This window comes from Nomia melanderi, chromosome 6, assembly GCF_051020985.1.
Source record: "Nomia melanderi isolate GNS246 chromosome 6, iyNomMela1, whole genome shotgun sequence".
Classification (NCBI taxonomy): domain Eukaryota; kingdom Metazoa; phylum Arthropoda; class Insecta; order Hymenoptera; family Halictidae; genus Nomia; species Nomia melanderi.
Genome location: NC_135004.1, coordinates 10239719 through 10262745, shown reverse-complemented (window position 1 = coordinate 10262745; position 23027 = coordinate 10239719). Strand labels below are relative to the sequence as shown.

At 36.3% G+C, this 23027-nt stretch overlaps 1 protein-coding gene across 3 annotated transcripts in view; it reads right to left on the bottom strand.

The window, feature by feature from the left end:
* brat (tripartite motif-containing protein brain tumor) overlaps positions 1 to 23027 on the bottom strand; it is a 155915-nt gene that overhangs the window by 117663 nt on the left and 15225 nt on the right. For 2 of the 3 annotated variants that reach the window (XM_076368280.1, XM_031992788.2), the window contains exon 1: positions 16105 to 17674. The exons of the other annotated variant lie outside the window; for it this stretch is intronic. The gene's annotated coding sequence lies outside the window, so the exon portion shown is untranslated. Of the gene's footprint in view, positions 1 to 16104; positions 17675 to 23027 lie in introns of those variants that run through there. 3 annotated transcript variants of the gene reach the window in all.

Genomic DNA, 23027 nt, shown 5'->3' with positions numbered 1-23027 from the left:
TAAACTCTGGCAAGATTTATTGGTTATTTAAGCGTTGGTAATCGCTCGGTAAGATTGCTAGAAGTGATTAATGTGTATATCGAGTGAATGCTGCCTACTCTTCGCTGCACTTGTACGCACATGATTATTAGAGTCACGTCCATTATCCAATCAACGCAAAACGTTCAAAATGTTGGAAATTTACGAGCGTATGAGCAATCTTATAATTTAAAAATCAAAATTATGCGTATATTGCATCTGAACCTTCTGTTTCTAATTTATATTCCTTTTTCCCTTTTTAATCGACAAACTATTTTAGCATTTCGAGTACCGTACGTTCCTACTTATCTCGAACTACTCCTGCAAGGATATATTACGTTGAAAGCTTTCGAAACTGCTAGTAGCCCTGAAACTTCTGAATCCTGCATCTCGTGAAATATGAAAATATCGTCAACGAGTACTTTTTCCATTCATATTCGTTTCGAGGTTATTTATTCGTGTGTTCCATTGGTAGATTATGGATTGTATACATTTGTAACACGTTAAAGCGAAATGAACGTCTTGAGATATTTTAAGAAGTAACTTCTTAAAATGTGAAAAGAATGAACTTCTTGAAACACTTTAGAAATTAACATCTTGAAACACTGACAACTAACTTCTTGAAATATTAAAAAATGGAAATTTCTGTTTGTTTATTAATATTACAAAATAATACAGGATAAATCGAGCTATAATGATCTACATATTTGATACAATTACTGACACCTAGCTTTCAAGTTATTAGCAATTATAATCTGCCAACGTCAGCGCTGGAGGGTCTCAGTTTCTGTCCCTCATCACTGTCCATACTTGTACTGACCTGCCTCACACCTGCCACTATTGATAGTTCCCCATATTCCAGACCGATTTTAAACCGTTAATAACCGTTAACTTGTAACTTGTATTCAAGTAACGAAGCTATAAAAACAATGTCTCCATTCTTATTTTGTTTTTTATTTTATAAAACGTAATCAAATAAAAAATATATTGTAAATAAACATAACTTTAATGTAATTCTAGTTGAAAGTAAAAATATTCAAGTCGTTTCGCGACGCGATTTTCAGAAAATTCTACAATATGATATTTCAGAGCATAGCAATTTTCTTAATGTCTTAGTTCATTTAGCTTAGCTCACTCATTACAATGAGACACAGCTTAAACTGGAAATTTCCCAAAATTTCAAGCGGTCCCTATACCCACGGGGACCTTCTCATTGTCTCCAAGCGCTAGTTTCACTTTATGATTTTCAGGAGAATAGGCTATGGCTCCTTGTAAAAACCTCATTATCGTGCAAGAGTGGTTCGACTACCTGCTTCGGAGATCGGCCACCACCTGAGTACCGTTTTTTACCTGCAGACCCCTTTCCAACAGGAAAATGGTCATTTGCGCACCCTCCACGTCAATTTGGCTCGCAGTAATTAGCAGTCGAAAGCAAGTATTTTCGACGGAATATTCATTCATTTATACAATACACCATTTTTTGACCCCCAATCGTAAGATTCATGTCTCACACATTTTTCAAAATCGCCATGAATGCTTTCCATGTTTACTTTGATAATTATTTACAACACTGCTTCCTCATCGAGTTGTATAGGAAAAAGTTGTTCAGGCTCAAGTCCCCCACAACATATTTCAAGATCATCCTAATCGGTGAGAAGTCAGTATTGTACATAATTACCTTTAATTTTCGCAAAAACGCAGTCTCATTTAGATACACTCTCGCTTGACGCACAAGCATATGCGTCATGTTCAGTTCACCTGCGCAAACATTTTCAATTGAAGCTCAACACAGTCGCACATTATATCACACATATTACAATTTAAAAATTTCACACAGCGAAATAAAGCTTTATTTATCAAACTGTATTATCCCAGTGCGAATTATTGCTACCACGGTGACTCATCGCAGGAACGCGTGAGTCTTTCCCAAGGTGTCGAAATTAATCGAGACCGAGATTTACGGCCTCCGTTGATCCAGCCTGCTATTGCCGTGATCATATAGTAAGCCCGCACGGTTGTGCACTCACTAGCAAACGCAAGTACTTCATAATACTGTGTCAACACTGCTAACGAGACCATCACATTCTTTCAAGCATCTATACGGGATAAAAATAAAAAGAAGTCTGACATTTCTGTTGGAATTTTGTATACGTTTACATAGATTTTTTATATGATTTCAAACGTCTAAATTCTCACTAATAAATCGGTTCAAAATAGACCCGCCATACTTAAGCTGGATCTCATAGCGTTCTACGAACGAGGCTTGCGCGTAATATCGATTTACGTGGGCGGGAAATGTTACCGGTACACAATGTTTGTTCGCGAATCTAAGTCCGTGCGTATATTCGAATCGATTCAGCGAAGTGTAGTCGTAGCAGAGGCGTTCGAGAACTCAAAAATATTCGAAATCCCAGAAATAGTCTGCTTTTCCGAGAAAATCCGATTAATACTAAATTTAAGGACCTTTACTGTACAGTTTGTTCTATCGTCCTTAGAAGAATTGATATTCGTTGTAATATTTAACCTTTTGCATTCGAATGCTTCGGAGCGGAACCATTTATGTAAAATGTTTCATTATAATTTGTAAAATTTTCTCTTTAAGTACATTATAACATTAGAGTCTATATTCAATGAAAATATAAAAAAATACAGCTATCACTTTTCTTTTTATGCACAAATCATTGAATTATCTGTGAATACGTTTCTTCTATTAAAATTGCATTGAGTTGCTGGTGATATGAGTGAATAAATGCTTCAACTGCAAAGGGTTGAATAATGTTTAACATTAGAACTCTCAATATACAAGTATAATATACAACTAATATATTATTATACAATAAGTCATTATATATTAAGTATCATTAAGTAATAAGTAATGTATCTAAATGTTGGTGGTCACTAATGACTTTACTCTAAATGTGACCATTTTACGGCAAACTTAAATATAAAAAACCATTCTGTCAGGAATCCCCAACGTTTTCTAGAACCCAACTCGATCCAACCTAATATTTTCGAGTTCTTGCATGCCTTTAAATTGCAGTTTTCAGGGCAATAATGGAGATATGCGGAAATCTCGATTTGTGGAGTCGATGCACGGACGTCGCAGCCACGCGGAAGCTCGGAAAGAATCGTTGCATATGACGCACCGTAACGCTTTCGCACGTAATACTTTCCGCGACGGGGAAAAAGAAAACTCGAGTGGCGTTCTACATCGTCAGACTCGGACGAGATGCTTGCAGGTTTTCGCTCTTGTTATGTAGATTGAGGCGGAAACTGTACTTCAAAGAAATCTGGCCCGGCCAACTCTTCTGCGATTTTCCGTTCGACGCAAACTTTTCATGGGTCCCATTTGTGATGCTGTTTTATGTTTTACTCATTGTAACAACATTTTTCTAATAACCAATGCCTTCGTGCATTTTTCATTCTTACTCCAGCCTATAGTTAGTTGAATTTTTTCTGTTTCATATCGAGATAGAGTCGATACATAACACTGCTGTACTATTCAATTTATCTATACGATTGGAATATTACTAAAAAAGATAAGAATACGTGAATTAGTAAGAAGTCTTTTTATAATATTGCTGAATCCAATTTAACATGGATAAAGTGACAACGAGATAATATATATTTGATTTATATTAAACTACGGTTGAGTTAAATAATGTCGATGCGAATTCCGAATCGGGAAGCTGAGATCCCGAAGGATTAATGTCACGGTTAATTTATAATTAATACTGGATTAATTAAACAATGGAAAATTTTGTGAAATACTGCAATATTAATCTACACGCCGGAAATTTACTTTGAACCATTGTACAAATTGCGAATGTTTAAGTAATTCTATGGACAAAAATTCGAATACAGTCAGTATACAATAACGAAGAAATTTAATTGATAGTTCGATGAACAATCTTTTTTTTTGCTTTTCTAACGAGAGGCACAACTGGACGTTTGAATAAATTAAAAATTGCGATACAATAGACAGTGTCTTTAATTCCTCAAAGATCAAAATGAAGCATGGCGTCTCTCATTTTTATTTTTTCTTTAAATTCAATATATAGAAAGTTCCACTAGTTTTTGTGTGAGATAAGAGAGCAGATAAACTTAAGAAAAATTGAAAACTGAAAATTCCATTGTGAATGAGTACGAATGAACCTCTGCGCGAGCAGTTTCGGTTCGGCTCGAGGTGGCGTTACGAAGAGCAAAACTTATGAGGTAACAACACGCACGGAAAGACATACCCTTTCACTTCAGCATTTCACTCTCATGAAACCGACAGAGAAAGAGAAAGAGAGAAAGAGAGAGAGACTACTCCGATTATGAGATGGCACAAACCGACAACCGGCGAATGTGTAAAAAGCGGTTGCGTAACGTTAAGTGTCCCGAACGGCCGAAACATCTTTCCAGTGTCGAAATAATAATCCATTTGGTGTTAGTATTAATCTTTGCTACTTTTTCCAAGATACTATTGAAATTTTGAGCATATAATTACACACGTTATTCAAATGTAATAAACAGAAAGTTAAACGTGATCGTTATGTTACGTGTTGCGTTCATGTTTAATTATATAAATATATAATATCCGTTGTTTATTCTTAGAACTTAAAGAATCAATGAAAATTGCGCTGCTTGTTCGCAACGTGAACCTTAAACGTATTACGCGACATAACAAGCACGTTTAGCATTCTGTTTGTTATAAATATACAACTATACAATGTAATTACTTTATTATTGATTAGTCTTACGATAAAGTCTATAAATTATATAGTATATTTCGTTAGGAAAATTATTCCAGTAATTCCATTACAAGTTATTATGCATGATAACGTACAGCATAACTCGAGTAAATATTTATAAAAGAAACAGTAAAAACCTAGTAACTGTCACGCGCATTTTCGTAACGGTAAAACTCGAACGACTTTCAAGGTGTTTCAAAAACAAAATTATTATCGCGAAGCAATTATCAACTACTTTCGAGGCAGGCGATTCGCATCTGTTCGTTTTATTACCAAACACAGGCATACTTTGTAAACTACCGGCAGTTTACGTAACAAACAACAGTACACAAAGAGAGCATAAATTTTCACCGTTTCCACGGCACGCGAAGTTTCAGCCCGTGATTTTCGCGTTGGATGTTCCTTAACGATCGACTTCTGTAGGGACTATTCATCTTCTTACAGACACCTCGGCGAATTCAAACTAACAGGAAGTTGGAATTCAATAGGGTTATATATTGACCCTTTATAATCTTAATGTGTTTTAACTCCGTCCCTGAATATGTATCTTTTTTAATACGAATTTTGTTTAAAAAATACTTACGCACTAATCAATCAAAACACACGTACTGACAGCTGATTGGTACTTAAACTGTCAACCATAAGCGAAGAAAAGATTAAAATATCATTTGCTTTAAAGCTCTGCTACGCGTCAAATACGTTTGAATTTCTTTTTTAATTTTATTTTGTTTCGTTTAATCCTTTAAATCTTCAATATTGCAGTATGTTTGTATAAATTTTTTTACGTTCCAAGCACAAATCGACATAAAAGAGCTCAGAAATAGTATTATATAGTATTATTATATGGTATTATAGAGAAGAATTTTTGAGAATATTAATTTGAAGTATCAGTAAATTTGTTTCTATCATAACGATTATGAAATATGGTATTTGACTAGAGTCGTGGGAAAAAGCAGAGACTTGAACGCACTTGAGATTCGTCGGCCATAGAACCTTTCGGCTTTTTCTAATCCCCGAACACTTAAATGATTCCGATCCCACGATACTCAACTCAACACGTGTGTTACTTGAATAGTCTCCAACAGTCTAGCATAAATATGGTGGTAAAAAAAGAAAGGAACGACATAAGTTACAATATGAGCAAAGAGCAGAGTATTTCTTCAAAATAAGTAAATAAATTAATACTTGTTGCAGCAAACTTAGAAAACATGAATTTCAGAGAACATTAAACAAGACTGTCCGTTTTTCTATCCAAAAAGATCACAAAAGATACTAAATGGAATACAATTCTACAAAGTTTCAACTAAACCGATTCATTAATCATCGAGCTACAGTGTTTCCCCCTTAGCGTCTCATTACGACCCACGCCATGTTATGACGCTACCATAGTAATAGGAACAATAAATCGCTAGTCAACGAGAACGAAGAAGCTTAACTAATCTCTAGAACACTACTCTCGAGTGTTCCACTGACAATGAGCCAGTGAGCGACGTTACAGGGGGGAAAGTTTAATAACTTCCTATCGCATTTCCAAAAAAAATTGTCATCCTTACAAATTCTTAAACAAAACCTTATAAAATTCTAGAGAATCCGATAAAATAAAAAACGATAGGAAAAACGTTTTAATACTATAACTTTATTACCATATGATGAAATATTATAATACCTATTAATTACATAATCAATGCTATAGTACTACCTACCAACTGATAGTATGATTGTATTGATACACATTCCTCCCAAGTGCCACTTCGTTGAATAACGTGAAATACTACATTCGCATGAAAATAATTGCGAAAACCGTTCCGTTTTAAAATTCACATTCCTGCTTGTCTAGACGCGTGTAACCCCTCGTGCACGAGGCCTTTCGGAAAGGATCGCGATCTACGATCGAGTGATCGTCGAAAGTATCCAGAGCACGCAGCCGCGGCAACTTTCCCACAGTCTTGATCGAATCGCGATTAATTTAGCCCGAGCTAATACCGGGAGGTAACTTAATGATCCTGTACACGTAGTACGATACGTAATTGCCTTTCTTACTGTCCGCGCGGTTATGTAACAGCGTACCGGAGCCGGTAAGCGGCGTGCACGCGTGTTTTGAGGCTCGATCGCGAGACACTTTCGTCCCAGCTCCTAAGGTGCGCTGTCCGCAACGCTGACAGCCACTTACTTTCGCTGCTTAAGGCACGTACACACGACGTCACTCCTAAATAAGGGTACGATAGCCACGGGAACGGGTTTCGCGGCAAGGTAATCTCGTTAATTAGATACGCAATGCCTCGTATCTGCGACGTGGAATCGTGTCATTCGTTCCTGCTCGATTTTCTTGCTCTAGAAATTTGTTTTTGCATTTTTTTTTCTTCGTTCGCCTGCGTGTTTGTTTGTTCGTCCCGGCGACTAGGAAATTAACGCCCAATCCGGGATTAACTTTTCACGATTATAGGTGGGACTTAGGCAAGATCGTAAACCACGTGTGTTATACGGTCGATGAACGCACCGGCAAGATCGGTTTCTTTCGCGGTTAGTTAGGTTAAAAATAATCGGGAATGATACGTTGATTTAGGAATAATAATTGGTTAGTAGCTGATTATTTGGAAGTAACGTAAACCCAACGAAGATTTCACGATTAAAAATGTATTAATAATTTACATTTCAACCTTTTGAACTCGAGGGCTTCGGAGCAAAGCCATTTAATATTTGTCGTTACTGAGAAATCGTTCATAACGAAGGAAATTCAATTTGTTTTTCTTATCTCCCATCTGTTAGCTGAATGAGATGTTTCTTGACAAATAATGTTCTGGTGCACTATTTATATATTCGAAATTTTCAAAGAATTCCGGGGGCGGAAATATGAGCCTACCTTCTCGAAGGAAGGAAAATGGTGCGGGGCATAGAAAAGAATGCAGCGTTAGAAACTACGCACCTCGTAGTGCGAGTTTGGGAAACTGACCGTCGAATTCGGAGAAAAACAGGTTTCTCTCGTAACAGAAGGAGCCTGAGCGTTTAGAACCGAATATTCTGCGCGTCATCCAGGAATGCGAGCCCTTTCCCGCAGGAAAAGGTCTCGAAATGGCCGCGCAGGGCTTTTACAAAAGATTTCTCAGAGATTCTAAAGGAATCTAAACGAAAAACCGTTACAAAGCGATCCCAAAGGGTACCTGTGGATTCATCTCGAAGAACTTTCACGAAGCAGCACGTTCAAACGTGAACAGATTTTCAGAAAAGGTTGTTGTGATTATATTTCCACTTGAATACTATAATGAATGTCTGGAAAAACTGAGAATAATCTTTTATTGCAATTTTTATAGAGATTACACATCAATGGTATTAAATGCTCGGTAGTTATAGTGTTAAATGAATATTCCTATGTCACATTTAAAAACATCTTATTGGCAAATTCATAATTTCATACAATAATTTATGGAACAGAACAGAAATAATCTCCGTGTTATCGTGAATTAATGTATTAAAGCTATCAGTAAATAAAAAGAAATTGTATGACTAAAAATTCTTAAACGCATAACAGTAATTATCACACTGTTTTGGATATAAATGTATTTTCATATGAGTATTATTATAGAAACAGAAAACATAACTATCGCCTTTTTGTTATAAGTTCGATAAATATTCAATTGATATGACTGTGTTATAAAATGCGCGAAGCTTTACAAAATAACAATATCTTTTCCATCAACTAATCTGATTAATTATAGTTGATAAACATACAAGTGAAGTTTTTATTCTATGTTACTTCACTATCTCTTCGCGATGTTTATGACTTTATTATCATACTTATTGTTTTCTTTATTGCGAATGTTCCCACAATAAAAACGGGGAAATTCTGAGAATAACTGTGGTTATTTCTAGCTACTAACAAAAAAGGAATGTAATAAATACGTGTTTAAGTGAACACGGGCGTCTAACATAGGTTGCAAGCTTAATCAGCTGGCAATGCTAGATAGAGTCGATCGATGTGCAATTAGGGGTTCCCGTTCACGCTCGATGAATTAATTATCACGATAACTTCATCAACTTGTGTTGTTACATGTGAATCAGTCGAACATGACAGAATACATTTCGAAGAATATCTTTCAAGCACGCTAAACAAATTGAATCCGAAATGAGAATCGGCGTTTGATAAAATTCATGCTAGAACATGAACAATCTTATAATCGATTATCTTCATTACGATTTTAAATAGATCTGTTTTTCAGCAATGGTTCATGTGTTTGGTGAATCACTTTACACAAATTTAGAATAGATTCTACTAAAGATATAAATAATAAGATAGTTAAAAATTAGAAATTAACGTCTACTATTCGATAGACTATCTCTAAAAAGATGATACATTGTAATATATGAAAATTAACACTTCTTAATAAAAAAGCAAGTAATTGAATGAAGAAACAAAGAATTTCTTGTAAGGTATTATATGATCAATTCTTCTTTCCCGCGCGCAATTCTAATTAAAAAATAGTTAAAATTCTTGCATGAAAATTTCGCGAATCTGTCTCGTGCCATTAAAATTGCGACACCCATTTTTCATCGAGCGTCAACTAGTCTTTACATATAACATGATATTATGTGATCAATTTTTTATTCCACGTATAATCCTAATAAAAACAATATTTAAAATTCTTGCATAAAAATTAAATAGTCATTTCACGAATCCTTTTCGTGTCATTAAAATAGTGACACACATTTTTCATCGGGTGTCGACAAGCCTTCACAGATAACATTACAGGCTTTAATGGTTTTTCCACGGCGGCCGTGAAACACAACGGGTATTACCGTTGATCACCGTTGAAATTCAGTAAAAATGAAATCCCCGTGTTCTCGTTATGACACTCGCTCATTGATCGATTAAACCTCAGCTGATGGTTCAGCGAATCCCTAATGTAACGGAAACTGATTAAACGCCGGTGCGCAATGTGCTAACGACGATATATTAATCTCGACAACAAGCCGAATATTGATATTAATTGTATATTGAACGTACCACGCCGAACATATTGATCTCAATCGTGTATATTAACGTGCAACACTAAATATAGACGCAACGTACAGAAACTATTTTCATTCCACGAAATGTACAGTAAATGTAGTAATTAAATTGCAGATCACTATACAATTTCAAATTGTTAAGAACATAATCAGAAAAATATAATTACATTGAAGAACTGTTTTTCCCAGAAAATACTACACCAAAACTCTACACTTTGAATATCTCATACATTTTTTCGTATTATATGCATTATGTACAATTTTGCAGTTTCAAATTTCCTATAAATACATGAAAATCCACAATGTAGTAATAATAAATACAAGAATGTATGATGAGCAAATAATGAGGAAAGAAAAATAAATATGAATGTAAAACAAGAAATACAGAAATGTAACTAATACAAACAATAATGTTATGTTAACGGTCAAATTTTATAGGCGAAAATCAATTGAAATTGGAAAACGTTATTCATTTTTAACTTTCTAGAAATGAGAATATAGTTAATTAAAACTGAAATATGTTCATATTTATAAGAAATATACTCTGACTCAATATTGTAAAATAGGAAATTAATTTATAAATTATTTATTTATTAAAATACAAAACTTTCAATATTAAAAGCCGAACCCAATCCTATTACGAAATTTTATCCAATTCTAAAAAAAAGTTTTATTTCTCCTTTTACGCAGATCGTTCATATTCGATTCGATGACCCTTTATGATAAGTAGTTTCTAAATGAACTGCGTTCTATCATTTTTTCGCGCTTGTCAGTATATGTAAATACTGTAATCCTCACAGAGCAATGAAAAGCCGCGGGTTATCGCACAAATCTGTTCCTTCGAATACTGTTGCACATAATCCTTCGACTGGTAATTTGAAACCGGTCTATAAATGCAAATGCAAAATCTGCGCAACGCTGACAGAACTTAGCGACGCGCGCATCAAACAAATTTTCCATCGACGTGGAATCACAACTTTTCCGTAACGATCACTGAACCTTCGGTAATCTGATTTTTAATGATGACGGTTTATGTATCCCATTTTAATGGTCGCTGAAAGAGCGCTGAACTCGAAGACAACGATGTCCAAGGACAACGGCACGCAAAACGAAAACAACTGCCTTGGAAACTTCTTAGTTAAATATAACAAACATTTCTTTAAATTGACATGTTTCTTTAAATATTCATTTAAACTTAGATATTTCTTTAACTAAATCTTAGTTCTTTGTCTGTTTCCATATGCTTCAACATGTCTTCTCAAATGTAATAATTATTTAAGTCTTAACGTCAGCATTAATTATCATCATCACCGAGAATCCAACAAATGAATTACAATTATCTGAAATTATAATTTCTCGTAACATCTTCAAAGATACCGGCACGCACTGTGCAGGTCAATTCTTTTAACCCTCTTCTGTCTCTCATTTGTTCAAGTTAATTTATCCCTCGCTCAAACCTTCGTAATGATAAAAAATTAATATAACGAATGCATCTCTTAGGCAAATAAAAGAATTAACTTCCGCATATCCAGGCATAAGACTGACCGCGTCGATCATAAATAAAAAGCGATGCAGATACTCCGCTTCTTTAAATGGGACGGAATAAGGTTAATATATTCATAATGATTTTCATCCTTTTTTTATGTTCTTTCATTTCTACCTACTTGAATTATATAAAATGCAATTAACCAGAAATTATTGTACCGACTAAAAGGTCCTCTTGTTTCTTCCAATATAACGTTCCCATTATCATATACGAATACATATTACGAACAACTATAAAAATCGCGAGAAGACTTTCCTATCGATCTACAAAAAGTCATCTCTATGCATCGTTAAAACAATAATTATTAACAATTACAATTCAAGTAGTTTACTCGGAAATCGAACCTAACGTTCCTTCCTAATTTGTAAATATAGTTTCTTACACATTCGTTTCACAGAAACTGAAACCAATGACAATTCTTATTGTCTATGCAAAGCTCCATCAAGACTCCACTAAAGTAGAAAAGTTAGCCAAAAAGTGTTGTTTTACGTTTCAATGCGTCGTATATATTATAATGAACTAATAAATATTCAAAATGGATAAACTAACACTAAATCTACCGAGTAATTAAAGTGACTTTTTGAAATTCCTCTATAAAAACTCCAAGAATGCGCTGGTTGAGACTTTAATTAACTTATAATTCAGTTTGCGTGTTGCTAAATCAATTTTTTAATCATTTCTTCAAGAAACATTTGCTACCGTTTCGATAACTGCAAAAAGGAGAAATCAGGAACGAATCATTTTGATCCGTTTGGTAGTTTTAGTGCTAAGAGACAATACAAGTTTTCGAATAAAATACTCAAGGCATAGTTCAACGAAGTTTCATAAACCTAGTGAAGTTTTTCTTTAAACTTCGCTTAAAAATGCAACAAGACATTTTGGCCAACCTAATGTTTCCAGTTCGTATTCAAGAAGTGAGCATGCATTCGTGTTCGCGACCGAACGATCGTTCTCCGCGCCGGATAAGAAGGATTCCGCAATTTTTATCGTAACGTTGGACACGAAACACGTGGACGCTTACGAGTGAAACGGTATTTACTTGGAATCGCGTAAAAGTGACTCATGCTGTCACGTAGCGTATATCCCCGAGTTATGAATGAAACGATTCTATAGGCGCGACTGCTACTTATCAGGAATTCTGATTCGTTTTACACGAATCTCTGTCGTTTACATTAACAGATTACACGCCAGTGTCCCTACTATGTGCAAACGGCCACAACAGTGTTTTACATCGAATTCATTTCGTCGATAAGAAATTAGAATCGAAGAATTCACTTTTGCTATTTACGACGTACGAAAATAGATTATTTAAACGAACAACTAACATATCACACGATCTCATGCAAATGAAAATATTTCTACGTTTTTCCTCATTAATTAGGAATAATTGGTAATTTACATGTCTCACTGAGGATTTCATTTGGTCGTGAATCAGGTGAAAAATTTATGAAAATTTATTCAACTCGAATAACCGAGTTTCTTATGGACATTTCTGGATTAAGACTGTATAAACTGAACAAGTAACGCAAAAGTTATCAGTTATTGTAGTTATTTTATCAATGATAATTCATAGTGATAATTTGAAGTAATATATCCATAGCATTTTCATATATAATCTCAACATCTTTCTCTGCAGAACAATATTGAAGATGATGCAAAAACCGAAAGTATTCGTTGAAACGTTTTTATGAATAGCAATTCATTTCAGAAACGGATTTAGCACGTTTCTCGAAATTCACTCCAATTCTCGTTCCCCTTTATCACATTTTGACCTATGTTTAATCTATCCCGGTAAACCTTCTCGTTTGCGAGAGAAATCGATGCGCGACCTCCATCGATGAACGCGCATTATTCCATTCGAAAATGAATCATCGATGCGAGAGGACGATACTCGATGCCGCGCGTACAAAACCAGCTTGTTTCGCGAAACCCACTTGATCTCGATGAATTTTGATAGCTGTTTCTTTCGAGCACGTTTATATCGGTCGTCCGTTCTTGCTGATATGAATTTTGCTCGTACGAAGCGAAACGAATAAAACTCGCCGATCCGAACGAACGTGTTCGCGGAATCGCTTATCCAGATTTTCTGAACTTTACAGGAACAATAAAAATTTCAAGTGCTTAAAACAACATACGGCTTTTAGTATGATTTAACATGCATTTGCGTCGAGGAAAGTACGCGCCTGACATTTTCAGAGACAACTAAAGAACCCTCGTCTTTTCATCTTTCACGTTGTTGCCATGTTGTTCGATGTTAACGTTTCATTATCACAAGCATTTTACATTGAAATATTGAACGTATTGAATATAATAGATGATACATAAGATGCGGTGAAATCATTTTTAATAATGACTTCGATCAGCTTGGAACTGTATATTTATTTACATTCATATATTCGGACGTTATTTTACAAACGGGGATTTATATTATTTAATTTATTTCCTCTAAGCAGAATTTTGAAAATAAAACGATTAATAACATGCTGATAACATCCGTTTGCGTTACGACTGACTAATTTTGCATTTTGAATTTCAAAAAATTTTGATTGTCGGAACCCTTAACGTCTTCTAAACGAATTATTGATTTAACCATGAATTATATAAATTATCTTTAAGAAAAAATTATTACTTTGTCTTATTTTTTGTGTAAGAGTTGTAATGTAAAACATTCTACTGTCTCAGGTTCTAAAAGCAACAGGGGATGAATCGGGTGGTACCTGAATACTCAAGATTTTTAAACCACTTAATATTTATATTCATAATTTTCTGACGAAATTGTTACATGTAATAAATGACAAGTGATCTTTGAATGAAATGTGAAAGGTATAGTAATTCACTTTTCAGTATAATATAAGAACTTGCGTATTCTAAATAAATGCAACACGATTTACTTCCTCAATTATACTGATGACTTTTTGTTAAGATCCCATGCAATTTAAAAATATTATAAGTAATAAATGTATACAAATTTGGAGCATCTCCGACCCTTAAAAGAACATCATTTTTAAGAACATTTCGTTAAGTCAAATATTTATGAAACAATCATAAGCAAGGAAGAGTGCTAAAAAATTGAACGCGGCAGTCTTTTAAACCAATGAAATATACTGTAAACGTCAACAAGATGGATCTTCCACAGCACTGCAATGTTTCTAATAAATTAAATTCGTATGCTTCGGATGATGGAATTATTTTAAATATCTTAGCACGGCAAACGCTATCGCGAACGTCACCGGAAGTAAGACGGTCTTCTGTGAAACGCATAAACGTCAAGGCATTAACGTTTGAAAAACTTTTAAGGCCTCCGTCGATCCCGCGAATTTTTATGATTTATATTTATAACCCGATATACGACGCAATCATCAATTAAACATTTCAATCTATGAATCATTTTGAAATAATAAGTACCCTTCGGTGCTTATTACGCCACACCGTTATGCCTATAAATTTTTCGCGCAGAACGTTCAATAAATTTTCGATTTCAGAAAATCCTGACGCTTACAATATTAGCGGAGCCCGGCCTTGACGCGAGTTTGCTGTCTAATCTTACGTCTATATCGATTTCCGCTGGTTTTCAACCGAGTGTCCCGATTCCCTAAGATATCGCAAAAAAAAATTTCACTCCGCGGTCATAGAAAGATATATTTTCTGTCGTGAAAACGTCGCGTCCTCATGGGCAAAGAAACTTCGAAAATTCTAAAATTAGTAACGTCGAATTTTTCGACGTCGAACGGGGTGGGAATTATGGAAGAAAATTGAGAAACCGAGATTCGTCGGTTAACGTGACGCGAAATCGTGGCGTCGAGGCACGATCTCTTTCCGGTTATTGCCATCCAAATATACTATTCCCACAGAAAACATGACTTTCGTCATTGACACGTGAAATGTCAGAAGGACAATAAACAGAACCGCTCGTGCCGCGTACCGACTGAAATAAGTCACGATTTTCCTGAATAAGCGTGTATCATAGGCGGATTATTCTGGAATCATGGAAACACTCGCCATCTTATAACGCTTTCAGTGCCAATCTGACGAAAATGCGAGAAATATGTTGTAAAATGTGATGTCTCGACGCACTGTCAACAGACGTTCTATTTTATTTTTACACGAACGACCTGCGACCAGTTCTGGGCAAAATATTAACATAAATACTAAACAGCAAAAAATATGTTTCATTCCATTTTATTTTATATTATTTTATTTTACTTTCAAAGTAGTTGAATATCGGTAATAAAATGTTTTATTTGCAATGTGAAATTCTCTCTGAATACAGTATTTAAAAATAGTATTTCATTTCAAGGATATTGAAAATATTTTTGAAACCACTTTAAACATTTTCGAGTAACTGAAATTCCGTGTCTACGGAAGACTAAACCATGTAAAAAGTTGACAACGGCAACTATGTTGCGTGTGAATCGATACTTAAACCAAAAATAAATTTACTCTGCCAAATAGTCCAGTCCCTTCTTTCGCAATGCTCAATCTTTTCTCCATTCACTTTCACTGTTTAAAAATATTTGGAATATATACTTAAGATGCAACATTCGAGCAAAGTTCACTTTATACTCCAATTCATTGGAAAAGAAAATATTTTACTCGTCAATATTCAGTCTCTTACTCATAGTATCATTTCATCGGAATTGTACGGTATTCGGTATATCGAATACCCTTCAAACTATTTTCCCGTTTTTTCTTTAATTTTGCCCAGGACTGTTAGCAACTGTCGGCATCGACGCTTCAATATGGAGTTGATCGTGGCGGCTAGGTATATCACTCCGGCGAAAAAGAAAATTCAAATCTCACCGTAAAAACGAGGATAATCCGTAGGTAGTCGAACGGAGGTACACACCGCTTTTATATTTCGACGAGAGGGGCCCTCTACTTTTCAAACTCGCACCGTGTATCTGTGGCACATGTCACACAAAGAGGGAGATAAAGACGTCGCGCTTCTAGTCACTTTTTTCCCTGTATTACTCTTTCTCTTTTTGGTCTTTATCCGGATTCTTCTCCGTTACACTGTCGAGCTTCGTTAGCACTTTGTGGCGACACACACGCGAAGATCGGTTTCCTCTCTTCTCCTTTCTTCTTTTTTATTTTACTATCGACGCGTACATGGGGCACAACGACGATCGTCGATCACTGGTGCGGCTGCTCTCTCGTGGAGTGTGCGGTCGTTAGGTTAGGTTGCCGGTACGTCGAACACACGCACGCACGCACGCACGCACAAAACTGTCAGTCAAAAATTCAACTCCGTGTCCTTCGATGTCCCTGCGGCTCGTCACCGACCCACCGGACAGGCTTGAACTTGAATATACGAAAGCACCTTAGAAAGCACACACGCGTTGAACCAAACGTTTCCTCGGCCGGTTCCACGGGAAACAAGCTTCTTCGACACAATTTGAATTGATGAGATGGGATGAGCGATGAAGTCGATGTCAAAACGTACCGTACACGAGCCGAGCCGATTCGGATGGAAAAATTGACGAGGGAACAGAGAATTTCCTTCGTGTTCAAATGATGCGGTAGTGTATGTACATATATATATACAATATAAATTTATATATATATGTATGATACGTATGTGTATATTTTATATACACACATATATATATACATGTATATCGATCAATTGAGAACCCTCGGAGAGCGCACGAGTATATCGTCAAAACTACTGTCGTATTATTCTCTGGTCCGCCTTTTTCCTTCGTGTGTATCGTTCACCGGCGAGCCGGTTCGCAGACGCACGCACGCTCGCTACTCGTTCTCTGCCGTTCTCCTTCCAATTCTTCCGCTCTTTGTTCCGCACGGCTCGGCCGCTGCTACGTGACTGACCGCTTCGTACACACTCGTGCCGCACGAGGCGCGGCGAAGACTAACGAAGGGGGACCAACGGTTCGTCGATCGGAATCGACCCTCGGTTGAGGGAGCCTTCCTTTGTTCAGGCGAGACTGTGCGGCATGGCTCGTAGCGTGCTTTCCCTCTCTCTTTCTCGCCGCCTTTCGAGCCGCTGCTAGCTGGCTGGCTGGCTGGCTGGCTGCTGCTGCTGGCTGCTGCTGCCGCTGCTGCTGCTGCTGCTGCTCCCTCTGACGCGCCGCGTTCCTTTCCTTCTTCCTTTCCACTTTTATTTCTATCCCTCGGTTTTCCCTCTCGCACACGAACACGCCGCCGGACTCACTCTCTTTCTCTTGCTCATTCACTCGCGCGATTCCTCTCTTCCACTTCTTCTTCTTCTTCTTCTTCTTTTCTTCCTGCCTCTTCTTCTCTCCCCCTCTTTCACTCGCTCTCACTCTCTTTGTAGCTTCACTCACTTCACGAATACTCCGACGTGAACGATCGCGCGGACTGTTGGTAACTGAGACGGCGGCGACGATGGAAGGCGAATTCACACACGGCGTCCCGACGTCGGCGGCGGCGGCGGCGGCGACGGCAGCGACGGCGTCGGTGGTGGCGATGGCGGTGGTGATGGTGGAGGTGGAGGTGGCGGCGGCGGCGGCAGTGGCGGTGGTGGTGGTGGTGGTGGTGGTGGTGGTGGTGGAGGTGGTAGTGGCGGCAGCAGGCTGTGTCCCTCCTAGTCGCGACGGACTTAGTGGGGGGCGTACGAACGCAACTACCACCGGTTACTGTTCCCCTCGTGTCTCCCTTCGTTTCGGGATGCCGTACGACATCCCCCACACCCCGCCGATATATTCAGCACACCAACAAGCAACGCGACCAACTACCCATCCATCCATCCCTCCCTCTTACGGCCACCCCGTGACAACGGATGTGCGAACGCAAAGAAATCGCTTGAAAGTTAATCATCGCCCGGCATAAGTACGATCGATCGCTTTTATGCAACCCGATGAATTCCAACGATCCCGTTCGCGGACCGTTTCCTCCGCGTTTTACGCGCGTCTGTTGCTTGCGTACACTGTTGCAGTGGAAAAGGAGATACACTATTCGCAGATGGATTTCTTTTTTGGAATGGAGAGGGATGATTTTCGCTTCCGCGATGTTTGATGTAGTTTGCGTGAATAGAAATTGACGGAGAGAAAGGAGAATGATCATTTTTGCGAGGATGTTGAGGAGTTTAGTTCATGTTTTTCATTGTCCAGCTGTAGTGTGGAATTAATAGATGAAAAAAAGAAAATGTCGCGTTAACCTTTTAGCTACGACGGGATTAACCGCGAAGCTATACCTCTGTACGGTAAGGTTTGACACGGCCTACATGTCATAAATGCAATATCACTGCGATGTGAGACTGATAGAATTCTCCACTGTGCGATCACGTTGGATTAGATTATAAGGTGCACAACTATCGATAACAGAGAAAAATTTGTGCCGTTATAGTGGCGTATCATTTAAAAAGATGGTATACCCAAAAGTGACTATAGTGGCGTATAGTAAAAGGTTAATACAATTTCAATGTAGATAAAATATGAGCAAATAAAATATAAAAGATAATTCAACGTGGAATTTGAAAATATATTTGCTAATGCAATGAAGTATAAAACAGTTGTAGTTTAATGTAATTTGTACATTTGCATTCATGTTTTTAAAAACAGGAGATAAACGGTGAAAATCGATTCTGGATTCGGGAAAACTGGTTTTTCAAAGAATTCAACGAGTATTTAAACACTTGAAATAAGGGTTAACTCAAGGAATGATAAACAATTTCGGAAATGAATAATTTTATTATATTTGGAAGTCATAACATAACCTTTTAAAGATTTCTGCATATGATAAGACAGAGATTAAATAAGTTTTTATCTACTTCCTGTTTCGTAGAAACCAATCTACAAAAGATTTTCTCTGCTAACGAAAAGACTAGAAACATTCAATTCATCAATCGCTAAATAATTATCTCAATACGATCGCTTCGAAGAGAAATTTTTTTCAATAAAAATTCAATTCTCGCGGTACACACAGCACACATATCGTCGTTGATATTTCACCTGTCGTATATCCTCCTCGCTCTCTTTTATCTGTAGCACAATAACCAATTTTTCAGAAGCAATGAAAACATAGGAACGAAGTGAAACTGTTTTCCTTCTTTCTGAACTTGAATATTGGATTCATTAAAGCAATTTCCAATCGTGAAAAAATCGGAGAGCCATGAGAACATTTGCGTGAGAGGATATCAAAGAACAATTGAAATGAAATGATAATCGTGATCACGAGTTAAAGAGCAGCGACGGAACAGCTCGAAGTTCCAATAAATATTTGATGCCCGATGTTCGTGAGAAATAGCTGGACACTGAAAACTGTATGTATTCTGGTTTTCGATGGGAAATCGCTCCCTTTCCATTCATCATTCTCCCCTAGCAACGCCATAGTCTCCCACGGTGACTTTTAATTTTCCTCCATATCCGACAGATTTCATGACTCAACGCTCACACTATGAATAATTCGATAACTTGAATCAATTTTTCTGTACAATCATCTCAGCGTAAGTTTCGTATTATAAAATGCAATTTTTATTATGTTCATTATTAATTCGTTCATATTATATCTCTTCCTTCGAGAATACAACGAGTAAATATAATGTACGATACAAAAGAAGACTGACATTTTTAATCCATTGAGGGTTAACGGTGTTACATAAAAATAATACCATAAATCTATACGCATTGAAAAAATAAATTGTGCATTAATTTTGCTTAAAAGTGACTAAAGTAACAAAAAAAGTAAAACTAATATGTAAACTTATAACATTTCTTACTTTTCTTGAAATATCTGATTAAGTTTTGAAATTTGTAGCCTGAAATATTTAATTACTCTAAAAAAAAAATTGTAATGGATTTAACACGAATAATTGTAATTGGAAAGTAAAAAATATCATTAACGAAAGTAAACAAATTGTATTCCATTTAATTAATATTTAAATTATTGCATGTACTGTCAAATATTAAAAACGGATACCTATAGTGCAATTTTTCATACGAATGAATTTTTTTTCAAATATTCTTAATTACTTTTTGGAAAATGATAAAACTGTTCTCGAAATTACGTTTTCTGTGAATTCAAATCCTCACAGTTCCAACTTCAAGCTATACTCTCTCGCTGCTCCAAAAATGATTAACGACTGAAAATATTTTCTCAGTTGAAGCACACAGTTCAGAGTTTCAGTTGACTCGGCGGAACGCAAACAAAGTTCTATAGTCTGTACGTTTCTGTAAAAAATTTCTCATGTTGCTGCTACACTCGATATTAAAATATTAAACAGGAAAGTATTGTTAATATTACAAAAATAACAGACTACCCCGAGTTTTGAACAAGTGAACCTAAGAGACCGCTGCTTCAAATAAAGTACTACCCTTTGTAATAAAGAACATATGGTCACCGAACCTATGGTTAGAACGGACATTATCGGGTTGTTGGAACTAGACGCAACTATCGATCAAGACGGAATCGCCTCGCGTGTCCGACGAGTAAACTATCAACCCATGAAAAAAGAAAAAACAATTTCCTCTCGAATTAGACACTATCTTCTATATTATTGGGTTGACATAGGAGCGTTGGAAATCCTTACAATAGAGGTTGTTGCGGTTGCGAAAGGATATTGCGTTAAAAATTTAAATAAAACATCATCGAGCCGCGATATACACTTCAAACTTCAGTTCGTGTTTTCAAGATTCTACCCTACTTGTTCAACGGTAATAGAACTGGATGACCTGCAGTTATCCCGCCTATCACTTTCAATTTTTTTTTTTTACGTAAATCGCTGCTACTTTAACCACATTTTATGACAATCTGCTACTGTGCGTGTTGCAACATGCCAGAACTCTGCAATATTATATGCCTTTCCCTGCACTTCTATAACCTAAGCTGGGATTACTCGCATGTTTCTCTTTGAATTTTTATACAGACAAATGGCGAAGTGCCCGGCTACCGCAACCCATCGAGCCGTTGCGTTGTATTATAACTAGACTGCGGGTGTTTATGCGAATTCACAATTCTACATACTAATGCGTAGAAAGACGGTTGGATGTAATTTACGGTGCTAATACCAATATACATACAATGTTAATTTTGTTTTAAATATTCATTCTACGGCATTTTGCTGATCAACATGTTGCTATGAATTTGGAAACATTTGCAAAAATGTGTAATGATATTTTCAAAACATGAAGTTACTCTCATTATTTTTCTTATATTTTGTACCAATGAATTTCCGTCCCGAATATTCTTTATGTTGAACTACCGGCGCAAAATTAAATATCCTGATAACTGATTTATGATTTACCGTAATATATATATGATTTCGAAAAATATGCGGTTGCGTTTATTGAAAGATGAATTTAAAACACGGGAAATTATTTAATATTGCGCAACCATCGCGTTTACGGGAATTTTTGAAAATGGTTATTTTTAACTTGAATAAAAGACTTTTGTGTCGTGTATGTACAGCATTACCTGGATATAGTCTTACGCTTACGGAAGATATAATAATAATGAGATCTGCATGCTATTATACTAAAAAAATACAATAATTAATTTTGTGCACTCTGTCCACATTGAAATGGGTTCCTTATATTACGAAACATCGTTTACATAAAAAATTCACGATTTAATATCATGACATCTTGTTTCATGTAAACTATTAATACGTTGTTGCACGAATTATTAAATTAATATTAAAGTTATGCCATTTCTTAAAACTATTATTAACCTGTTAACTGTTGCATTTAATTTCAAAAATCTCTGATAACGCAATAAAATCGAATAATGACGTGTATACTCGTCAAACGCAGGCGAAATGCACCTATAATATATTTTAACGAAACACTAAAGCAAACCGAAGAAAAATTAAATATTTATCCGAAAAAATAAATAATTGATTGTTGAAGGAATTAGTATCATTTTGATTTTCAGATAACGTGTGTAGTCGAACGCAGTTAACTGGTTAAGGTTCAGTGTTTTCGTCTGCTTACAGTATTCTTATTAAGAATGAAATAATTTTGAGATTATAAATACGCGAGCATTTAGCAAATTACGACTTGATATACAGAATGGTGATCCAGGACGACCTAAACGTGTTAAACGGTTCACTTTGGGCGCGGAAAAGGTGTCAGCGGATTGGATTAAGACTGTTGACGAAAATATAATGCCTCTGATCCACGATCAGGTAATAAGGAGCACCTGCTTCGAGACCAGGAGACGCTATATACATATAACGAGCACACCCTGTGTATTTTCTCTGACCAGTTACGGTTCCGTCTTGTTCCGGGCAAGCGGATACAAAGCCCAGGGGTTCTCAAATGTGCGACAGTCAAATAAAAAAAATGCAATTGCCTGCATTCCTCCTGTTTTATTTTTAACCCATTGTAGTCGTATGGCCAGCTAGTCTGGACATTCAATTTTATTCCAATATATACTTATTTCAACAATTGTCACTATCGTAGTTTTAGTGTTAAAACGTATCTTTTCCCCTCCTTTATTTTGTCATCTCTGTTGTATTATAATTTTGTCTGGTGAATACATTTCATGCGATAAATTTCTTTCTTACGTTTCCTTGGATCCATCAGATAACCAAAATTCCATTGAAATCAATAATTTGAAACATACTTATTTCTACATACATTAATAATTGCAACGACGCACAACGGAATTTCGTAATGACAACACGGTCGTTTTAGCACGGTCACAAGTCTGTCTCCACGCACTCATTAACATTTTTTGATAAGAAATTGAATGACGCAGACACTTGTCATCGGAAAATTACAATTTTCTGACGTCGCATTTCA